Source organism: Carlito syrichta, unplaced genomic scaffold (assembly GCF_000164805.1).
Source record: "Carlito syrichta isolate Samal-C Ts95f unplaced genomic scaffold, Tarsius_syrichta-2.0.1 Scaffold304469, whole genome shotgun sequence".
Taxonomy (NCBI): domain Eukaryota; kingdom Metazoa; phylum Chordata; class Mammalia; order Primates; family Tarsiidae; genus Carlito; species Carlito syrichta.
The window spans coordinates 51,219-57,762 of record NW_007248565.1 but is presented as its reverse complement, the minus strand read 5'-3'; the positions used below and the strand labels follow the sequence as shown (position 1 = coordinate 57,762).

Genomic DNA, 6,544 nt, shown 5'->3' with positions numbered 1-6,544 from the left:
CACTCCCCTCAGCCTCCCAAAGGCGCGGGATTACAGGCTGAGCCACCGGGCCCGGCTGTGTGAAAGCCCTTTTATCACCACTGATGCTGGGCGGTGGGACCGTGCTCATGGCTGGGACAGGCTCCACCTGCAGGCTCATCAACGCTGATGGCTCAGACGTGGCTGGGACCACGTGATGGGGGGGCTCAGCCTACTGGATTGCGCGCCAAGCAGTGAAGATAGTGCTTGACTCCATCTACAACCCAGAGGCCGCCTCTCATGCTCTCGGCTACATCAAACAGGCCATGTTCAAGCATTTCCAGGTGCCAGATCGGCTAGAAATCCTCACCCACCCGTGTCAGGACTTTGATAAATGCAGGTTTGCTGGGTTTTGCCAGAAAATTGCAGGAGGTCCTGGAGGTACTCAGCTGGGAGACCGCCTTTCTCATTATATCTTCAGGAAGGCTGGGTAGACACGTCGTAGCGATGTCACCTGAGCCAGACTCGGTCCGGTTCCAAACGGAGACTGGCCTCCCCCTGCTGTGTGGCAGCTCTGTGTGGAAGAGCTGGGCGTTGCTGAAGAAAGCTTTTCTTTGGGCGATGAGGGCCAGCCTGGGGACACCTGCTCCCCATGGACCACTACGTCCATGCCATTGCCGTCTACTTCTGTGCCTTCTCCTAGGGGCCTGGCCCGGCTCCACCCACTCCAAGCCCAGTGGACAGTGCATCCGAAAAAAGGAGTCTTTTTCTTCCTTTTTCCTTTTTTTTTTCTTTTTGAGTCAGGGTCTCACTCTGTCCCCCAGGCTGGAGTGCAGTGGCACGTTCACAGCTACCTCAGCCTCGACCTGCTGGGCTTAGGCAATCTTTCCGCCTCAGCCTTCCAAGTAGCTGGAACTACAGGCAGGCACCACCACATCCAGCTAATTTTTTTTGTTTATTGTAGAGACGAGGTCTCAGAAAGTTGCCCAGGTTGATCTCGAACCCCTGGGCACAGGCAATACTCTCGACTTCGACTCCCAAAGTGCCGCGATTACAGGCATGAGCCACCACACCCAACCCTTTCTCCTTTTTTAAAACAAAAAACACATATAGAAGAAAATAAACACACTTTATCCACACAAAAAATATATCATTTTCAGTGAAATGAATAGAGCCCAAGTTATACTCTGGGTGTGGCCGAAAAAACCAGCAAGATCTGGCCTTTCTATGTGCTTATTATTATTATTATTATTATTTTGAGTTGGATTCTCACTCTGTCGCCCAGGCTGGAGTGCAGCGGCACACTTACGGCCACCCCAGCATCGGCCTGCAGGGCTCCAGCGATCCTTCCACCTCAGCCTTCCAAGTAGCCGGAACTACAGGTGCATGTTACCACGCCTGGCTAGTTTTTTTTTTGAATTGTAGAGACGAGGTCTCACCAAGTTGCCCGGGTTGGTCTTGAACCTGCGGGCTCAGGCAATCCACTTGCCACAGTCCCCCAAAATGCTGGGATGACAGGCTGAGCCACCAAGCCCAACCTCTATCTACTTATTCAATTTTTTTAAAAAGTTTGTGCAATTTTTTTTTTTTTTGAGTTGGAGTCTCACTCTGTCGCCCAGACTGGAGTGCAGTGGCCACTCCCAGCCACCGCAGCCTCGACCTGCTGGGGCTCCAGCGATCCTTCCGCTTCAACCTCCAAAGTAGCTGGAACTACAGGCACACGCTACCACACCCGGCTAATTTTTGATTTTTACTGTAGAGATGAGGTCTCGCCAAGTTGCCCAGGCGGGTCTCAAACCCACGGGCTCAGGCAATCCATTCATCTCAGCCTCCCAAAGGCACGGGATTACAGGCTGAGCCACCGAGCCTGGCTAAGTTTGTGCGATTATTAACGAGTCCAATATCCAGTCCCAAGGAGAAGATGTTCTTTCTGTAGATGTTGACCAAAGAAAAATCAAAATCATTATACTCTAAGGTGGTTTGCATCGGGGACCAGACTACTAGAAGCCATGACTTGAAACAGGTTTACGAGGGCCGACTGCCCTCTGATGGCATCCCATGGTATTGCTTATTGACACTTTTTTTTCTCCCGGGCCTATGGGGTCCACAGGGCATATCCATATGCCTGTATAGATTATCATTCACACAGTGAGACTTGCTTGACATGAACACAGAGAGTTTACGGCAACCTGCCTCCTGGGCGTGTTTTTTTGTGCCCTCTTTACGGCTCTCAAATCATTCCTTGGGTTCCTCATTTTTCTTGGGACAACCGTGCATGTAAAAGCCCACTATCCATTATTTTATTCAAGAACAATAAGACATTGGCGGGCTCCTTATTAAAACTGAATGCTAGGCCAGGTGCAGTAGCTCACTCCTGTAATCCCAGCACTTTGGGAGGCAGAGACGAGAGGATTGAGAGTCCAGGGGTTTGAGACCAGCCTGGGCAACTTGGCGAGATCTCATCTCTACAGTAAAAATCAAAAATTAGCCGGGTGTGGTAGCGTGTGCCTGTAGTTCCAGCTACTTTGGAGGATGAAGCAGAAGGATCGCCTGATCTCAGGAGGTCAGGCTGCAGTGGCCATGATCATGCCACTGCACTCCAGCCTAGGTGATAGAGCGAGACTCTGACTTTTTTTTTAATTGTAATGAACCCTAAACATGGATAATATCAGATCTATTTCAGCTGATAGCCCATTGGGTGGTATTTTGGCAGATTGGAAACAATATAGCGATTCATCAATGACAATGAAACATATATATGTCATTATATATATATATGTCAAAAAATATATACATAAATTTTTTTTTTTGAGTTTTCTTTTGCCCAGGCTGGAGTGCAGTGGCATGCTCACAGCCACTGCAACCTCGACCTGCTGGGCTCAGGCGATCCTTCCGCCTCAGTCTTTCAAGTAGCCAGAATTACAAACATGCATCATCACGCCCAGCTGATTTTTTTATTTATTGTGGAGATGAGTTCTCACCAAGTTGCCCAGGCTGGTCTTGAACTCAGGTAATCCTCTCACCTCGGCCTCCCAAAGTGCTGGGTTTATAGGTGAGAGTCATCGTGCCCGGTCACAAATGATATTTTTATGTAACATGGCTTGGCCCGTGTATCCATTGGAGTCAGGGGAAAAATGGATAATTAATGGAAGTCTTAATTATTATACCATATTACAACTGGATTCATATTGCCAGAGATCAGGAAACTTTGAAAAAATACCATCTCTACAGGCATTTATGTTATTATATGAAAATGACTCAAAGAAGGAAGATAACAAACTCGTGGTTCAGGGAGCTCTAAAGGTATATTTGGATTTATGAAATGTTAGCGAGAGAAAGAGAGTGAGAGACTAGACAATTACCAACTTCTTTAAACCCACCCTTTCAGGACACCCCATGAGTCTGTGATTTCGCCCAGCTCACAGGCTGATCAGGTCCCTGTGACTGCGGCCTCGACATCTGCTACCTCAGTCATGGGAACTACACCTGTGAGTCATGACGAGCAAACTCAGAAAGCCCATGATAAAATACCCCCTGTAGGCCAGACTCGGTGACTCAGCCTGTCATTCCAGCACTTTGGGAGACCGAGGTGAGTGGATTGCCTGAGCCCGCGGGTTCGAGACCAGCCTGGGCAACTTGGCGAGATCTCGTCTCTACAATACATAAACCAAAAATTAGCTGGGCGTGGTAGCGTGTACCTGTAGTTCCGGCTACTCGGAAGGTTGAGGCTGAAGGATCGCTGGAGCCCAGCAGTTCTACTGGGGTAGCCGTAAGCGTGCCACTGGAGACTCTGACTCAAAAAATAAAAATAAAAATAAAATAAATAAATACTGCCTGTAACTCTTGGCATGCCAGCCAACCCACCACAATGCATCCCCATGGCAGTGTCTAGATATGGTGAGGTAAAAAGACCACTGTTGTCCCCATCTCAAATGAGACAGGGGATTTCTTTTGGTGGGGGGTATGGGCTACCCCAGGCAGGGTTACCCCTACTCTTTGAGGTAGTATCCAAAATGGGACGCCAGCAGGTTATTACTGGGGCTACAGTCCGTTTGCCATGTTGAGATTGCTCCACTGAAAAAATAACCAATCTGCCTCACTGAGAAGTCCCACAAAAACCAGTAGATCGTTTCTTCACTCATAGGTCCACCTGGGCAGTAGATCAGCACTCACGAACGTAATGTTAACTACAGATTAGCAATAGGCAAGGTCAAGGAGGAGGCAGAGCAGTTTTTTTTGTTTTTTGTTTTTTAGTTGAAATCTCACTCTGTCACCCAGACTGGAGTGCCATGCCACACTTCTGGCCACTACAGCCTAGACCTGCTGGGCTCCGGTGATCCTTCCACCTCAGCCTTCCGAGTAGCCAGAACTACCGGCACGCACTACCATACCTGGCTAAGTTTTGATTTATTGTAGAGATGAGGTCTCACCAAGTTGCCCGGGCTGGTCTCAAACCCGCAGGCTCAGGCAATTCACTCGCCTCTGCCTCCCACAGTGCTGGGATGACAGGCTGAGCCACCGAGCCCAGTCTGGCAGAGCGTTTTTATGCTGAGCACCCCAATGACAGCCCGGAACCTGAAAGTGCAGCCTCACACATTGACCCCAACTGGGCTCCTAATGAGACAGGCAGAGGACTGACTAGCCTGGATCATTATCAAAGGTACATTTTATCAGGATTACGAAAGGGGGTGCCCAGACCTAAAAGTCTAGACAAAGTCCAAGAGTTACAACCGAAGACAGACAAAGACCCCCTCCGAGTTAATAGAGAGGCTCTATCAGACCTGCAGGAAGGTACACGGACATAGATGCCCAGGCCAGAAAACGCCTGGAAGATAAATACGACCTGTATAGGGAAGAGCGCTCCAGATATGCGTAAAAAGTTGCAAAAGGTGGATGAAGCCATGGAGACGAGCACACCACAGCTGATAGACATTGCTTACAATGTGTTCAATAACTGTGAGGCCAGGGAGGCAGAAACTATGAGACAAGGTATCATCATGTTAGCAGTAAGAGCCTCCCAAGTCCAAAGAAATAAAGGCAAAAGGAATGGGTGCAGAAACAGGCTTAAAAGAGACCAACGTGCAGGCCAGGCATGGTGGCTCAACCCTGTAATCCCAGCACATTTTGAAATGCGGAAACGAGAGAATTTCCTGAGCCCAGGGGTTCGAGACCAGCCCCGGCCACTTGGCAAGACCTCATCTCTACAATAAATCAAAAAACTGGCCAGGCGTGCTGGCACACATCTGTAGTTCCAGCTACTTGGAAGGCTGAGACAGAAGGATCGCCTGAGCCCAGCAGGTTGAGGCTGTGGTAGCCATGAGTGTGCCACTGCACTCCAGCCTAGGTGACAGAGTGAGACTCTGACTCAAAAACAACAACAACAAAAAACACAGGACATTGGGTCAAAGACTGCCCCAAAAGATTTAAAAAAGAAAAAGCCCAACCTATGTTACCCATGGCACTCCCAGGACCTCCATAGCCTTCTCCGTCTATACTCGGCTCTGATGAAAAATGAGGGTGCCCCAGGCCTCCACCCTGGGATTTATCTCCACTAGACCTGACCCCCCACTGCCCCATGAGCCTGACAGTGGAGTCTCAAGAAATAGATTTCAGGTAGATTCTAGTGCTACTCACTCAGTAATTAATCAGCCTTTACCTACCTTTTCAAAGGCTTTGGTAAATGTAGTGGGAATGAATGGGATACTTCAGACCAATCAATTCCTGCCCCCGTTGACCTTAAACATAAGTTTCTCCACGTCCCCAAATGCCCTATTCCCTTATTGGAAAGAGACTTGTTATAAAAGTTACAGACTCAAAGAACATTTAAGCCTCAAAAATAAAAATTACAGATTCAATTGCCGACCAAACAGGGTCTGGCGCTCTAGGAATCATTGACTAAATTGGCTTTGGGCCAGAGCCCAAAAGATTTAGAGAGTTCTTTCCAAAACAGCCCAGAAAAATTAAACGGGGTACTCAGTCCTGAGACATGGGCAATGAAACTACTAGGAAGGGCTGTCAATGCTACCAATTAAAATCTAATTAAAGTCCCTGGTCTAAAAAAAAAACCTAAAACAAGAAGCTTTTCAAGACATGCAGCCCATTCTAATTTGGTTCTTGAAATATAGAATAATGAGATCATGTCAGGTGCCATATAACACGCCCATACTTCTGGTCAAAAGCCCCACTCAGATGAATAAAAATTTGTACAAGATTTAAGAGCTGTTAATGATATTGTTCAAAATATACACCCTACAGTAGCTAACCCCTACACACCACTAACCTCAGAATTAGGGGACCATTGTTGATTTATAGCGTTGGACTTAGAAATTTCTTCTGTGTTCCAGTGGAGAAAGAGTCAGCTTCCGTAAGCCTTTGCATGGATAGAACCTGACATTAAGACCTGTTTCCAATACTGTTGGCCAGTGCTACCACAAGGATTCAAAAATTCTCTCACCTTATTTGGAGAAACTCTAACCAGAGACCTACAAAAGTCCAGTTGACAAAGTTCTACCCCAATATGTTGATAATCTGTTCATCACAAGCCCTTCTTTTTTTTTTTTTTTTGAGTTGGAATCTCGCTCTGTCG

The 6,544-nt window shown here is 47.6% G+C and overlaps 1 pseudogene; it reads left to right on the top strand.

Moving 5' to 3' along the window:
- Nucleotides 1–83: 83 nt before the first annotated feature.
- The window catches only part of LOC103262366, a 12,030-nt pseudogene continuing 5,569 nt past the window's right edge, over nucleotides 84–6,544 (top strand).